We start from the raw sequence: 17,062 nt of genomic DNA on the forward strand, positions 1-17,062 counted from the left end.
TCCAGCTATGGACTCTGGGGTAGCAGAGTGAGGGCAAAAGAAGCAGAGGCTGGTGTATTTCAGAAACTTGTTGCATACATTCAATGAAAATGTTTTTCCTTTACAGCCTTCCTTTGAAAGACCCACTCTTGAGATCCTTTGCCTGCAATTAGAGCATGCTGCCACAAGGGGCACCATGAAGCAGTGTGGCCCAAGCAGCTATGCTCCTCACACGCATAGTATGCTAAGCAAAGTATAGTTTTTCAGTTATTAACCTTCAGAAGAACATAACTTTTAATTAATTGATTATAGAAGGATTGCACATTTAATAGGGCCAAGCCATGGTAACCTATGCATGGTGAGTGGACAGTTGTGAATTTATCAACATTCATTTAACAAAATTCATTTGTGCCTACTGTATACAAAGAACACCACAAAGTCCCTGCACATAGGTTCTCATTCCTGTCAGGAGGACAAACACAGACAATAATTCCAGTGCAGCAAGATAAATGATATGATGGAGGGATGAGCAGAAAGCACTGGAAACACAGAAAAGGAATGACTAACTCTGACAGGGGGCATTACACACACACACACACACACACACACACACACACACACACACACACACGCACACACTTGCATGTGTTGGGTCTGGACTTTAACACCTGAGTCAGAGGGTTTACACCAACTCACATAGAAGAAGAAAAGCTAATGGATCAAAATATTTTGAAACACTGTAAAGAATTGGAATCAGCCTGTTGAGTGACCTTGGATATATCATCTACATCTCTGGACCTCAGTTTCCTCACCTGGTGCTCCAAGGGCTTGACAGTAACCATCATGATGAGGTGAGCTTGGAGCATCAGGGAGATTAGGGTGATGACTTTGACTCCAGTGGCTAGGCATGGCTTTGTCCCAGCCCCAAGGCTTCCTTGGCACCTCTTGATTCTGGCTTAAATATTCCAATGCTTCCCAGAGGATCAGCTGAGGTGCTGATCCCAAAGGAACTTGGTGTCTGTGAGGTATCAGCCTTTGGTGTCCAGTGGAAACGGTCTAGTTCTCCTGAGTAGCTATTTGGCTCACCATCCTCCTCAGAAGCCAGGCTGGCCCTGTCTAAGCTCTGACCACTGCATACACGGCCCCTTCTCATCAGCTGGTCTTCTGACCTATGGCTACTCTTAGCCTGCATCTGTCAGGCAGAGGATCACTGGTGGCAGGATAGCCCCACCTCTGCCTCTCAGGCTCTGCAGAAGATGAAGCCTTGTGATAATCATTTTGCAATACATGTGTGCATCAAATCATCACAATGGTCACCTTAGACCTACACATGTCCTATGTGATTACTATCTCTATAAAGCTGGAAAAAGCAAGAAAGACAACAATGAAGCCCCACCTGGCCTGTCTCCCTCTGGAGACCTTCTTGGGCCTTGGCAGGCTGTCCTCCCCAAGCAGCCCCACCTTGCCTTTCCCAAGCCTCAGCCCTCCCCTCTCTGTGGCTGTCCTCCCCACAACTGGCACCTCTGCGTTAGGGAATACAGAGGAGCAACTATCTTGCATAAATGAAAAAAATGCCAGAGTGTTTAAATTTAAATGTCATTTAAAGCCATTAATTGCCCCAAAGAGTTTTAATATAAAATACATGGGAGCAATATCTGGTTAAGAGAATAGACAAATGGAGGCCCTGAGAAAGCCCGCATTGAAATTCCACTTACAAGTCTTAAAAAGCATACACACACACACACACACACCTTTTTCTGGCCATGCCATGCAGCATGTGGGATCTTAGTTTTCCCCAACCAGGGATCGAATTTGTGCCCCTTGCAGTGGAAGCCCGGAGTTCTAACCACTGGGCCGTCAGGGAAGTCCCCAAAAAGCATATTTTAAAATAATTTATGTGCCCACAACATTGTAAATCAACTATACTTCAATTTAAGAAAAAAAGAATATAAAAAAATTTATGTGCCCAGGAATTCTCATGCCCGAGACTGACAGGCCCTGTATCGCCTGTCTAGGCTAGAACTAGGACCCCACCAGCTCAAGTCTACCATCCCCCACCCACTATCACTCTGGTCCCTCAGCCCTGGGATGCTCTCTCTGCAGAGAGCTCATCCCTGCCAGCTGGGCCAGGTCTGCTCACATCAATTTTTTCATCCAAGGGACAACAGGTATTTCTTCCCAGGGCTTTCACAGGCGGTGGTAATGATGCTTCTGGCCTTCCCGCATCACCATTGCTGTGCACACACACCCCCTCTGGCTAGAGCCTGGATCGTCCCTCCATCTCACAGGAAGCATGGGGCACCTCCTCCAGAGAGAAGCCCTCCAGCATTCCTGCTCCAGCTATGCAGCACTCCTTTCCCAGAGTGAGCAAACAAAGAAATCAACAGAGGACATTTAAAGCCATTCTGCAGAGAGTGTCACCTCCCGGAGATGCTAAGGGCCAGGAGATAAGAAGGGCCAGGCTGAGATAAGCAGAGCTGCTTACAAACCAAACCCAGAGACAAATTAAGACATTTATTGGAGGCAATAGAATGCAGACCAGTGGAGTGAGAAACAAGATGTCTCCCTTCTAAATCACTGAAGAAGGTAAAAGAAATCATTAGCTATGGCTCAAACGTCAGAAAAGAAAGGAAATGCAGAAAACACAAAACAAGAAGACAAGAGGCCACCTGAAATGATTAGGACAATAAAATGTGAGCATTTACCATTCCCCGTTAGAAGACAAATGTTCCCAGATTAAATTAATACAAGAGACACACCTAAAATAAAATGATTCCAGGGAAGGCAAAGCTATACTAGGTAAATGCAAACAAAAGAAAAAGCATGAGTGGCTCTGTCAGACAAAGCACAATTTAAAGCAATAAGCAGCGTCAAGCAGGATAAAAAGGGTAATTTTATATTCATAGGAGCAATTGTGAAAGCGTAAGTGTTCTGAACATTTGTACACTCAGTATTTTAGCATCAAAATACTTGAGGCAAAATCCGTTACCATTAAAAATACAAGATGAAGACAGTTGTGGGCATAAATTTACATACTACTCTCAGTACCTGACATTAAGTAGCCAAAATATATATAGCAGAAAGAAGTAATATAATGAAGATGACTGAATTAAAAGTTGGCTGCTGAACTTTGTACCAGTCTGAATGATGCTTGCTATGTTTTAAAAGACCAATCCTGGATTGATGCTTGTGGTATAAATGTTAAATTGTGTAAAAATTTATATATACAGTATAATTATAATTGCAATTTTAATAACTCTAAACCACTGAAAAGCCACTGAAAGAAAATATACCAAAATGTTAACATTTGGTGTGTTTGGAAAGGGTGGAAATTAAGTATTTAAAATTTTTCTTTACACTTTTTCTTCCAAGTGTTCTTTAATGATCATATAATCTATGACTATGTCAAAACAACTGGGGGCAAAAAAGAGTAAGACTCATCCCCACAGCATAGGATTTATAATTTCTAAGATTTGGGTAAAATTTAACAAACAAAAAGCAGCAAAGAGGAATCCCAGCAAGCTCTGCACAGCGCAGGCCTCTTGGCTTCAGCAGGCTTTCCTGGTCACTCCCTCCTTGAAACCCTTTGCTTCTTTGCCCTGGGGCACTGTTTCCCCAACACAGCTCCCATCTCTTCTACTGTGCCTTTCAACTATTCCACTGTCTCTCTACTGGTAGCTCAAGCGTGGTTGCCCCAGGACAGATCCTGGTCTTTTCCCCTCTTGTAGAGGGATGTAGCTCCCCTCTATTTGCCAAGGACTCCCCAATTCATCTCAGGCTCCAAACTCATAGCAAAGTTTCAAGGGTGTACATCAGCCTGCAGACTGGATGTCACCCCATACATGGGGCAGGCATAGGGGACATGCCTCCAGAAGAAACTATCCCTGAATCCCTATGAACACATGATGATGGGGCACAGGGATTGAGTGTGAAGTAGGGATGCCCCAAGGGGTGGTCATGAGAGCATTTCATCATCCAGTCAGATGTAGAAGGTTCCCACGAAAAAATCATAATAAATCATCACCTTGAGCAAGGCCCTCTCTAGGCCACTTGAAAATGAAACCTATGGCTCTGACTTATGGGACTATGAATTATGGTTGTAACAGTGATCAAGAAAAACCCCTTGGAATGCTCACCCTGGGTCCCTCAAATTCTCTTCTACCCACCACACAAATCTAGCCACCAGTTCAGTGCACAGACCCTGGTCCAGCACTGAGATTTGCTGGTCAGTGGTTTCTGGCCTGGCCTCCTGACTTTTCAAGACAGAGTAGAAAGTCTGTAAATACCCTAGTCTTTAATCTACCAGCAAAAGGAGTGAGGATGAGATCAGGTTTTCAGCCTACTGATGTGGGATGTTAATTTAATGGTACACTTTCTTTTGAAAATGACCAAAATAAACTAAAGTACTAATTCTAAACATACATGCTTATCAATTTCAGCTCTAAGTACATACTCTCATTGGAAAGTAAATTACTTTAAGGGAGCTTTCTAAAATTATTCCATATAATTTCTCTTGCATTCCTAGGTCTAGATTGCTATCCAGTTACCATTTTATTTTGAAAGGCACAGATGCATGAGATCCCTCTTTAGAAAAAGGGTTATATGAAATACTCTGCAGCTACCTGGTTTTGGAGAAGAGATACTGAGACGTCACCTCTAGTGAATCATTTAACTTTTCTAATTCACAAACTCTTCTTAATCATGAAGAGAATCATCTCTAGCGTAAAATACTGTTATAAAGAGACACGTTTCCTTATGTAAAGTGCCTAGTACAGTGTCTATCTTGAAGCAGGAGTTCAGTAAACAGCACTTATTCTTCTTCTCATATCAATGGTTTTCAGCCTGCCCAGCCCAGCCCATGATGGAGGGGAGTCCCAGTTTTCCCACAGTTTCCACAAGTACTCTATCTCCACATCCTTTCTCTTCTTACTCTAGAAACATCAGAAGGCACATGACAAATGGAAGTGATGATAGGAAAAGCCCCTAGAATCTCTGCTTGTTTGTGTTTTTTAGGTAAATTAGTTCCAAACTTTATTATTTTATCATCAGTGACAAATAAGTGGAGATGCACCAATGTCTAAACGATAAGTCCCAATAATTTGAGAACCTAGTTTCTCAGAACCAGGCATATCATAACTTCTCTGGGGATCAGAAGCCCTAACAACCCCCCTCACATGTGGGACCTGGGGGCCTGTCTCCTTGCCCCAGCCAGACTCTCAAGCCACTGCGTATCTAGGGCCACATTTTCTTACCCCCCTAAACCTTGACCTTTCCCCCATGGCATGGTTTCTTTCCTTTAACTGACAGTTAATAAATGTTTCATGAATAAATGCATCTGAAATCTGGCCCCACTTTTGCACCTCCCTGCACTGGGACTGGCAAATGTGTGTTATGAGCCAAAATCAGGTCAGGTGACCTGCCTTCCAGCAATAATGTGCACAGAATGCAAGTAATTAAATAATGCATGTCTATCCACTTGACACAACATTCTGCAGCCACTGGAAATGATGCTCTCGAAGACTCAAAGGACACACAGAGATGCATCTAACATTAACTGAATAAATAGACCATAAAGAGAATGTCCAGGTCCAGCCATCACACATATGGGCCCAGATCGAAGGGGAAAACCTAACAGAATTTGTTGCTGTGAGAGGGGCACAATTCCGCATGATGTATTTCCAGATTCTCTCCTGTATTGTTTGGTTTTCACAATGAACATTGGGGGTGATAAGGGGAAAAGGCCCCCAGGCTTCCGCATAGGCATGTGGCCAAACTCAGCGTGTGAACTCAAAATGAAAGCTGAGGAGCTGGACCAGGGAATGGACAGGTAAGCCAGAGTCCATTCAGGAATAAAATGTAGACTTGACCCCACATAGCTGTTATGCTCAGCCTCAGAGTCTGAATTAATCCTCCTCTTAGTTTATTGACATCTATGAAATTGATTCTCACCACAGAATCACAACCCGTGGCCCTGGCATTGCAGTCAATAAAAAGCGTGACTGGGGAGGCAGTAGAAAGCATCTGCTCCAAATATTCGCAGAGGGGCACCGCAGTGGGCTTTGCTGAGGCTTACGTGTCCTCTCTGGAAAATGTCCCTATGTATTCCCAGAAAGAAAGAGAAAGGGAGAGGGGAAAGGGACAGGTGGGAAGCGGGCGTTATGTTGGTGGGGGAGCTGGCAGGGAGGGTGGGAGGCCAGCTTCTGCTGCTGTTGAGTCAATGCTGACCTGGAGTGCTGCCTCCTCTTACACTCACACTGGAAGCCTGGCCCCACTTTAAGTTCCCTTCCTCGCTGCAGACCCAGAATTTACTCCCCTCTCCTGAGATGGGACCCACTGCTTGATCTGGAAGAGTTTCCTCCCTTGGTCCTCAAGTTTTTCATTTGGAAAAGAACAGGGAAGGGCACAGCCCAGACGGCTGGTAGAGACTCACTGCTGACAAGGATAACTAGCACAGGCCTGTGTCAGCCTTGGGCTACACAGCCCCACGCACCCCCAACTGGGCTGCAACTGATTACACGACACCACAGGCCCGGAAGGAAGGGCCCATCACATGTGCCCCAAGCTCTTTTCTCCTAACCCAAGCTCTTGCTGAGAGCAGAAACAACCGTTCTCCTAGAATCAATGTTGTGTCCTTGAGGCCCAGTATCCCCCAATCCACTCAGAGCCTTCCCAGGAAATCCAGCCCAGCACCAAGGCTGCCAGGGCAGTCAGAGTTCCCTGGACACAGGTGCTGGCTGAGTTTTTCAGAACCACCATGCTCCAGCACAGAGCACTAACCTGCCCACATGCAGCTCTGATTGGTACATGGCTCTAGCAGCCCCCATTACACTGACCCTCACAGCAAAAGCGCAGGGTCTGGCAGGCAGATTGATTGGACAGAGCCTTCTATATCCAGCAGGAAAGCAGACAGGCCTTTGCTTTGCCACACTGGAGCCCAGATCACCAGTAAGACAGCCCTCGGTTTCCTTACACCCTACCCTCGGGGTACCTGGTGGGCCAGGACCAGCTCCAGATCCACAGCCCTGCACTAACATAGACCCTCACTCATGTCTGCCTCGTCTGTGGCACCTAAAGTGCAGCCATCAGAGAGGGGTCACCTGCCACGGGGCAGCCACACTTGATCACATCACTGAGACTCCCCTGGCTGGGGCAGACTGGCCTGCTCTGGACACAGCCATCGCTGTCTGCTGGGAGTTTTGATGTAACTATAGTTCCCAGAATCAAGGACCTGACTGATCAGGAGCTCTTCTGGGCTATCTGTACACAGCACTGTGGTCACCTCTGTCCTTGTCTGACCCTCTCCAGCCCTTAGTCCAGCTCAGGCACAGAAGAAGGGCTCTAGGATGTGGGGACCTCAGCGAGGTCTGGCAAACTTCTCAAATGCACCCTTTCTTCTCCTTCCATAATCAAAACAGAAAAGAGGAGTTAGATGTCCCAAGACTCAGCATCACTTCCTGGGAAGGCCTTTTTCTCCCTATGACTAGTTCTGCTACCAACCTCCTGTCCTTTTTAGTCCAGACTCAAGGTAGTATGAGGACAAAGGGTAAATCTATCCAAGCCCTTGAAAGACCAAAGAAAGGATGCACCCCTGGAGCAAGGTGCCTAGGCCCTTCTGTTGTTGCATCTGCTCCCCCCAAATCTACAGGGTGTGGTGGGAGTCGTCTGGGGGCACATTCAGTTTGCAAACCAGAGGCAGAGTGGCTGAGGCAGTTCGTGTAGCTGTCCTGTTCAGAGTGTTGCCTCTGAGGCCCCTGTCAGGAATCTGTCCCGAGTCTTTCTGATCACAGGCAGTTTATTGCCCTCGGCTTCCTAATATCTTTTTCCATGGCCGAGTCTTCTTTGGCGATGCTCACAGAAGCAAAAGGGCCTTTGAGCTACAAAATAACAGGCCGTTAGCCGCCATAGTAGAGCCAAGTGGGTTTGTCTCCACGGTGATGTTTATCTTCCAGCTCCCAGGATGAGACACAGGCTGCTTGGATGCTCCAAAGCAAACAAAGGAAGAGGATGTGGATGGAGGGAAAGGATGTGGACACAAGCTCACAGGAAGTCTAGAGCACCCGACAGAGGGATAAGAAGGTGCTTCCCTTTGGGGCAGAGCCATTAGCTGGCATTGAGAAGACTTCTTTCCTTCGCATTTGTGGGGATTTAGCTCAGAGAATAAGGGACTGAGCCGTCAGGTGAACCCATCTTGTACCTGCCTCCACTCTCCAAGCCCCTCCTCTCCCCTCTGCCTCCCCACTCCCTCCCTCCTTCCTCTCTCTGATTCAATGTCTCAGCTTCCACTTCTAGAGGTGACTGCAGAGGCCTCACCCACTGAGGCCCCAGCTCACAGTGCATCAGCTTGGGCCCCAGTCATTTTCAATTCCCTGTCCTGTACCTATGACCCAAATGCAAGAGTTGTACAGATCCTGACCCAGCATCATCCTGTTGGTTTCTGCCCACAGCCCTAGGTATACTATTAGTCCACAACAGTAGCCACTCACCACATGTGGCTACTTAAAATAATTTAATTTAAACAGTTTTTCAGTCACACTAGCTACATTTCAAGTTCCCCATAGCCGTATGTGGCTAGTGGCTACCGCAGTGGACAGCCCAAATACAGAACATTTCCATCATCACAGGAAGTTCTATTGGAGAGTGCTGCCCAGGGCCTCAAGACATTTTAGCGACCTGAATCTTTCACCGAATGTATTTAAAACTTTTCCCAGTTCTTCCCTGCCATATGCAAATTTGACGACCACAGAGAAATAGGAAGACCACCTTTGTTGGAATCAGACAGACCTGAGTTTAAACCTCTAAAACTTGCAAGCTGAGTGACCCTCAGTATCTATAAAATGGGAATAATCGTATCGATGTAAACGGATTGATGGGAGCATTAAGTGAGCACATTTAAAGCACCCGGCAGAGAGAAACCGTCTGTAAATATAGCTATTGTTGTTATTAACAAAGTGTCGAGGAGCACAGGGTTGAGGCCTGAGTCTGGTGGATTTAAACACATGCAACACGGCCAGGACTGGGAAGTGAGTGCAGTGACAGGAACAGTCACAAAGAGTGTGGATCTGTCTCAGCCTCTCGGGGATATTTCTATTTTGGGTGCTATTTCCTTACTGTATTGATTTTAAATCAATTGTTGAGAGCTTTTCATTGTTTCACAGTTTCCTGAAGCCTGTCTCTCCCTCAGATATTCAGTAGCTACCACTGGAAACTCCCATCGATGAGTTACTTCTGTAGGAGCCAAATAGTCATGGCGAGATGCTGGGCCAGCTGGGGGTCAGCTCGAGGTGGCGATGGGGAAACCCAGAGGAACTTCTTGATCTGATCGTGAACTGATTATCAGTGAGACCTTGGCCAGCCAGCCCAACGCTGTTTCCTCTTCTTCCGGTGCCGCGTCCCCATGGTGAAAGGGGTGGTCAGAGACTAAACGAGCTTACTGAATCAACATTCATTTCCTTGTGGGTGTACCTGTATTTGGCACCCTTGGGACCTGGTTCTGCAGGAAACCTTAGTAGATCCTCAGCAAACATGTTGCCTGGATGGCTGATCATGGAAAGACCCTGTTTAGAAGCATGCTATGCACTTTGCAAAACTGCAGCAGGATTATTCACAGTGCAATAGATAATAGAGTCTAAAATAGAGCCTCTATTTTGTTTTTACCTTTGTTCTACTCTCTGAAGTCCGAAGTTAATTTTCCTTGAGAAAAAATCCAGTCCATGGTCAGTACCAGGGATCCCCATTCCTTTTGTGGTCAAATCCAGTCCTTCAGTGCTCCCCTGGGCACCCTCAAATGCCAGGCTCTGTACTGAGGGTACGTCATCAACCTCAGGGAAACACGTGTGACTGCCTTCTTTGCAGCGCGAGACAAGAGAGAGGGCTGGCAGACCCAGGTGCTGTCCCTTCCGGGTTGTATTACATTGCCTTCCCTCAGCAGGGCTGCTTGTTCTCCGAATCCCCACCTCTCAGCACCAGGGCCAAACAGTTTGTTTAGTATCCACCAGCCTCCCAGCCTAGAGGTTCACTCAACCTCACCTTCTCACAGCTCCAACAATCCGAAAAGCTTAGGATTTGCTGCTTCTCATGAGGCCTCCACCTTCCTGCCACTGTCCTCCCAGCCTCCTGGTTTGTTATTCCTTCTTCCCATCCTAGATCTGCCCAAGTGACCAGCGGAACCCTAAGGGCTCTTGCTCCTGGGAGGCCTCTCCTTGTCCTCATGGCATCCAGCTGAGTTTGCCTCCCACTCCTGCCACCTGCCCCAGGATCCAAAGACTCTCTTGGAGAGATGAGGAAGCTGGGTCCCTTCCCTCCCTGCTGGGGGAAGCCCAGCCACTGACACTTCACATGGAGTCTTCGAACCTTCTGGCTGGAGGAGACTCTCTCGGCACGCAGGGCTCCTGCCCACAGTACCTCGACCCCAAGCAACCTACTTCTTTCCAATAAGGGAGGTTCTCCCTCATCAGTTCCAGCCTTGACTGCAGGGCACCTCTAGGGACATCCATGATGTTAACTTCTTATTCCATGTACTTTAGACAACCAAGGGTTTAAAGCCAGAAGTTCTGCTTCTGGCCCTTGTAAGCCCACTGTCTGATGATGGGGGCGGGGGCGGGGGGGGACAGCGGGGGCGGCGCTTGTGCCGTGATGGGCAGCATTCCATTGGTTGAGGCCCAGGCCTCTTTTCCACACCATCTTAAGAGATTTCTGCACCTTTTATCGGGGACTATTTCTTTAAAGATTTCTTCTGGTTTAGCGTAGAATCGCCAGGGCCATAACTTTGCAGGAGAATCACACAGCATCTATTGAGCATTAGGGTACCTGGCACTGTGCTGAAACATTCTGTAAGGATTTTCTCATTTCCTCCTCTCCACCATCTTATAGATGAGAGATCTGGGGTTCAGAAGTGAAGTTACTTTACCCAGTCATGGTGGACTCAGGTCCAACCTAACTTCCATGATGTCACGTGCCCCTGGCACACACCACCAATGCTCTACACAGTGCCCAGGAGTCGCAAGGGTCTCCAGGGATGCTCACTCCCCTGCAGCCTCCATAACACCATGTGGAGGGGTGAGTGAAGCAGGCAGTGGAGCAGGGTTGATGCCCTGGGGGACGGCTCAGGATGCAAAGCCCCAGGACAGCACCTGCAGGACAATTCTCTTCTGTCATGTACACACAGGGTCTCTAGTGGTGTAAGGACACGGCAGTGCTCCCGGCCAGGACAGAAAGGGCTGTGATCACCCCCGGGCCCTGGTGACCAACCTGCCACGCCTCTGTAGGTGCTGGCCCAGTATCCCCCCCCCACCCCCTCAAACCTACAACCAAAACCCTGAAGGGCACAGCTGGAGCTCTGCAGGTGTTTCCTATGATGAAGCAAAGGGAAGGGCTAGTGAGGAAGGCAACACCTAGGGAAGGTGGAACCAGGCAGGGCTAGCCTGAGCGGGACACCTCCCCAGCCGGAGTCCCTGGTCACCTCCACCCCTTACCCTCATGCTTTTGGCCACGTGCACCCCCGTGGGGGCTGCCCACCCCTACCGAGGCCTCTAGATGGTCCCCCCTCCCAATGCCGCTCTGCTGAATGGCAACCCCCACTCAGGCACTGCTGGGCTCCAGAGCCATCGCCATCAGCCTCGAGGACTTGCTGTATCCGTGTCAGCCCGCTCCTCCACACTCAGAGCTCCCCAGAGCCTGGAATAGCGCCAAGTGTAGGACATACTTGTAAGTGGGTGAACAATGGGGTCGGCCAAGGCCCCTGGTCCAGAACTGAGGCAGAGGTCCGGGGGGCGGGGATAAGACCCCTAGGTACAAAGGCCCAACCCAGGTTGCTGGTAGCTCCCTGTGGTATCCCAGGAAAAGTCTTGAAACTCGCACAGCACAGTCACAGGACAGGGGTGAACAGGATGGTCTTTGAGCCCTCTTCCGTGTCATGAGGACGTCAGAAAAGCTCAGTCAAAATCCTGGCTCTGACAACTAACGTGAACCAATCACGTCGCCTCTCCGAGCCTCCGTTTCCTCAACTGCAAAACAGAACGACACCAGTACCTGCCTCAGAGGATGTGAGGATCAACGAGTGCGTAACCTTGAAAATGAACACAAAGGCCCCCAGGACTGTGTGATTGTGAACGATCAAAACTAAAGTCCTATAAACCAGGGCAGGTCTGTGTAGGTGTGCAATGATTAAAGAAATTACCCCTCATCAAGGAGACTCTGACACTTTAAGCTGAAAAGGGCCTGAGAAATCCTAACTTTAACCCTCTCACTTTAACGAGGAACCGGTGCAGCTCAGCCCAGCCCTCCCGGCTCTGCTTCCCTCTCTGTGGCAGATTCACCCACAGGAGGCAAAGACTCACCCTCTGTTCCCTGGAGGTTAAACTGAGGAGAAGCTATCTGCATTCGTCTCAGATCTGTGCCTCAGAGGACGTTCCCTCCCCTCTCTTCCCAAATCCTCAGCATCATCCAACTACAACAGAAACCCTCAGGAGAAGGCGGAATTCCCCCCACCCCTTCTCCCCTCACCAGGCACCTCAGGCAGCTGGGGCTCACGAGAACAGCAAAAGTCTTGTTTTCCTCCTCTGAGCGCTTTCCTATCCTCTGCCTCCCATTCTTCAGGCCCTTTTCCAGGAGGTTCATCCCTCTGTCTTGCCCAGATCACAGCTTAAATGAGGGCCAGGCACAGCATCGATGGCTTCCCCAGTTCTGGGCAAGGAAAGAGGTTGACTCTGATTTTGCAAGGGCCTGGGCAGAATCAAAACAAACCTATTCTCTAGCCCAGGATAAATTATACCTCCTACTGAGAATTTCTGATGTAGTTGGACAATGCTGAGGAACGTCTTACCTTACAGTTTTGGAGGTCAGAAGCCCAACATTGGCTTCACCAGTCTCAAATCAGTGTCAGCAGTCCGGTGTTCCTTCTGGAAGCTCTAGGGGAGAATCCATTTCCTTGCTTTTCAAAACTCCTAGAGGCTGCCTGTATTCCTTGGCTTGTGGCGCCTTCCTCCATCTTTAAAGCACGTCGCTTCTGCTCCTGTTGGCATAGCCCCTTCTTCCTCCTTTGGCATTCTTGCCTCCTCCCATACGGAGATAATGTAATTATTACATTGCGCCCACCTGGATAAGTCAGGATAATCTCCCCCGCTGAAAATCCTTAACTTGATCACATCTGCAGAGTTCCTTTTGCCAAGCAAGGTAACATACTCATGGGTTTCAGGGATTAGGGCATAGACACCTGTCAGGGGCCACCATTCAGCCCACACAGACAGGTCACTGAACCCGAGCCTTGGTTTTATCAGCCAAGTGGGGAACAAATGCTCACCCCAGACTCACATGAGTCCACTTAGTGGTGCCCTGGCATGTCTGTGGCCCAGGAATGGAGGCTGAGCGCTCAGTGTCAAGCCTCATTCCCTGGCCAAGCCAGAAAGCATGGTGCCTGGGAGATGGGAGGTGAGAGCAGGGGGGTTAGGTTTGGTTGTTCCCCTTGATATGGCTTCTCCGGGAAGCTGGGGGAGCCTGTCTGCACTAATATTGCCAAGTCGGTCACAAGTTTACTGAGCCCAGTGCTGGACGCAGAGGGCATAGCTGCCCAGCCTAGTGGGTATGATAGCTGGGAGGGTCGTCTAGGGCTCCTCCTTCTCTCTCATGCCGCCTCCAGGTCATCACCAAGTCCTGTCAATCCCCTCTCTAAAAGCCCCTCAAGCTCCTTCTCTCCACCCCACTGCCACAGCCAACTGGGGCCCCATCCGCACTCCCCTGGCTCATTGCCACAGCCTCCTCTGGGCCCCACTGCCTCTGATCTCCCCACTCCTCAACCCACACACATATTTCTCTGAACCATGATCCTGAGACACAAATCTGACCATGCCCCTCCCTTTTGTGGTTCACCCCACAACCTTGGGTGGAAGCCCAGGCTCTTTACCTTGAGTGATGTGGTCTCTTCCCACCTCCCCACAAGCTCTGGGATGCCAGAGCCATAGCAAGCAAGTGGCAGATGTGTGAGGGTAGAACTGGGAATGGAGGCGAAGCAGATAAGGGATGGAGGAGGGGGGATACCGTCCAGACGGTGTTGCAGGGACCAGCCTGACCCCGAAGGCCCCACATATGGGTGCAGTAGGTTCTGATACGCCGGCATGTGCGGGCCACGTGCTACATCAGCTCCTTGTTAACCTAGGTGAGCCAGTGTGTGGGCACCAGGTAGGGCCCAGCCATGGAGCTGTTGGCCTGGACCTAACTCAAATGGGAAATGGTTTCTGAGTGCTGCTTATTATTTTGAAGTCTGGAAGAACAAGTAGGAAGTCTTTTCTCTGCAAATGATTTTGGCCAAACTGCAGGGATGAGGAATGCCCACGGGGGCCTGGCCGGGCTGAAGTCCATGGCTTGCTGGGAGAGTGATTTGGTCTCTCTGCATCAGCTGAAGACTTGTAAAGTGAATCCAGGGCCCCCATGTACCTGAGCCACAACCATGAAACTTAATTAATGCTTGCAAAGGATTTTGAGGCCTCAGCTAAGAGGCCACCCGTGAACACACAATGTCCTTATTAATCACTGCCGCAGTGCCAAGTGGGATGGCCTGTGGGGCAGTTGCCTCCACACACAGAACAATGGACGCAGCGTAGCAGTTAAATTGTGATTTTGAAAAGCGGTCCTGATCAGCTGGCTCAAAAGCAGCTGAGCTGGGGAAGGCAGACCTGTGTGGGAGCCACTTAACTCACCTGGCCATTATCTCCGTGCATTAAGTAGAGGTGGTAGAACCTCCCACCCAGGGATAATGGTGAAGCGCCGCTTATCATCCCGGGTAACCAGGCTGTACAGCTTCTCAAGGGTTAGACAGGCTGCGTATCAGGCTGGGTATCTTTGGACAAGTCTATCAACCTCTCTGAGCCTCAGTTTCCACATCTGTAAAGAGTAATAATAATAATATTTTTTCCCTTATAGGATTGTGAGATTCAAATGACATAGTACATGAAAAGGCCTTGTGCCTACAGCAATGATATAAATAAAATAAGAATAATAACAGCAATAGCTGGTAAGAATGCTACCACGTGCCAGGCACCCATCTAAACACATCCCATAATTAGCTTCTTTGAGTCCCATTGTACAGATGAGGGAGCCTGGCACAAAGAAGTCAAGTGACCTCCAGTTTCCCACAGCCCGTGAGAGGTGGAGCCGGGGTTTGGGCCCAGGCAGTCTGGCTCCACAGTCTGTTTTCTCCCTAGCTCTCTGATGCTGCCTTTGTCATTCCTGTCATTGTACTTATTTTAGGAATAAGGCTGTGTGCTTCACCATCATGCGGGGCAAATGCACCAGCCAGTGCTTGGACCCAAACTACGTGGAGCATGGTGGGGGGTCCCTGGTCGTCTCTGACCCTCTATCTTCCATAGGAAGGCAAGAAACTTATTGAGATGGAGGTGAAGTACGTGGGTTTTCTCACGCATCAAATTCTGGAGGTGCAAGGAAATGTGTAGGTAACAGGTTTTTAAGGAGAAAAGTCAATAGATGCTGAAAGAGACTGAAAACGCAGCCCTGCCTGCCTCCTTCCTCAGGCTATGCACTGAGGGGGACACCGTCCCCACAGGCGCTAGACAAGTAGGAGGTCCCTGGTCCCCCTGACAGCGACTGTCCCTCTTGCACTGGCTGATCCCAGAAATGAAGGCTCTTGAGGCCTGACTCAAAGTCCTGAGGCCAGTTCATGTGCTCAGTCCATGTCCCAGAACTTCAGCTGGCCCTACAGGGGAACCCTGGCTCAGGGTCGTCAACCCCAAGCCTCTCCCTGTCTCACTGGTGGCTGTAGCAGCTCTGCAAAGCTTCCTCCCAGCCTCACCGGGCCCCTCCCAAGCCAGCCTCAGGGGTGTGGCCTAGTACCCCTCACCCCTCCAGGAGTAAATGTCCAGCCAGGTACTTCCTGCGCCCCAGCCTCCCCACACTTTTTTGCTCCTCTTCCCTTTCCTGAGGCCCACTCTTACAAATAGACCAACCGGGGCCTCCTCTGTGCCCACCCCCTCTCCATCCTGCCTTTGAGCCCCCTTCTCAGCATCCTGCCCTCACACCATCCTCGTGTCCTCCCAAAGAGGATGCACCCAGGAGGCCTGTTCTAGACCTGCCTCTGGATGGTTCCTGCTCCAGACCCCTCATCCCTAAGAAAAACCAGCAACTCCAGTTTCACATCCATTTTTGGATGAGCTCCAGGCCAAAGTTCAGGCCCGTGTGGCATTTATGAGGGGACAGAGCCAGGGACCTGTTGACCTGAACGAATAAAAGATTTTCCCAAGACACCACCCTCTTGAAATGGGCTTTTCTGTTCTAACATGGGTTCCAAACTGGTTTGCAAGGTGACACGTGGCATATGGGGTGTTAGGGCAGAGTACAAAATGCACAGACTCCTCCTGAGCTGGCTCGAGGGGGACCTGATGCTGACATGGATGTTATTCTTTGCCTTTTCCACTTGCCTTCTGGGGAACATGTCCCTACAGGAAAGTGAGTCTCTCACCCGAGGAAAGATCTCAGCTTTAAAAAATTCAGTGCACTTCTTTTTATATCAGATGGTTATATTTAAAGTATTCAAAGGCCTAGATTTACATCGTCTTGGTTAAATTACTCATCACATACCTCTCATCTACAACCTTTTTTTCCATTTTCTGAAGGCTCAGTTTACATTAAGAGTTTATTTTTAGTTTTTCTCCAGCCAAGTATGTGCTCATTTATATCGTGAGTGTTTTAATTGTGTATCCACCTGCTTGGATTAACAATCCATGAACATCTCCACTGGCCCTGCTGCTGGTCCACACAGTCTGCTAGGAGCTGTGGATGCCTGGGTGGGTGTCCTTCTCCCATGAGAAAGTGAAACCCAAGGTCCCATAAATGCATCTTGGCTAATAGCCAGCATGTGACAGGGAGAAAGGCGGGAGATCAGACCACCTGGTAGGGCAGGTTCATGAGAGAAATACGATTTCATCTAAAAATTGTTATTAATGTCTTCTATTTATTGAGCACTTAATGTATATCAGCCATGCGTTTACTGTATGTATCTTCAAAATAAGCCTGTGAAGCAGGCATCAGGCCCACTCCCTGGCTGAAGAAACTATAGTTCAGAGAAGTTGTGACTTGG

The 17,062-nt window shown here is 49.0% G+C and overlaps 1 protein-coding gene and 1 long non-coding RNA gene across 8 annotated transcripts in view; one reads left to right on the top strand and one right to left on the bottom strand.

Annotated features, from left to right (window-relative positions):
- The window catches only part of SMPD3 (sphingomyelin phosphodiesterase 3), an 82,576-nt gene that overhangs the window by 10,337 nt on the left and 55,177 nt on the right, over nt 1-17,062 (top strand). The window lies entirely within an intron of this gene.
- LOC130838262 (uncharacterized) overlaps nt 1-17,062 on the bottom strand; it is a 47,111-nt gene that overhangs the window by 3,798 nt on the left and 26,251 nt on the right. For 2 of the 5 annotated variants that reach the window (XR_009049638.1, XR_009049639.1), the window contains 3 exons: nt 14,670-14,853; nt 12,800-13,031; nt 297-11,981 (listed from right to left, as the gene is read on the bottom strand). This is a non-coding gene — a long non-coding RNA (uncharacterized LOC130838262). Of the gene's footprint in view, nt 1-296; nt 11,982-12,487; nt 12,661-12,799; nt 13,032-14,669; nt 14,854-17,062 lie in introns of those variants that run through there. The other 3 variants (XR_009049640.1, XR_009049641.1, XR_009049642.1) reach the window with 3 other exon arrangements.

The sequence above is a fragment of the Hippopotamus amphibius genome, chromosome 16 (genome assembly GCF_030028045.1).
Source record: "Hippopotamus amphibius kiboko isolate mHipAmp2 chromosome 16, mHipAmp2.hap2, whole genome shotgun sequence".
Classification (NCBI taxonomy): domain Eukaryota; kingdom Metazoa; phylum Chordata; class Mammalia; order Artiodactyla; family Hippopotamidae; genus Hippopotamus; species Hippopotamus amphibius.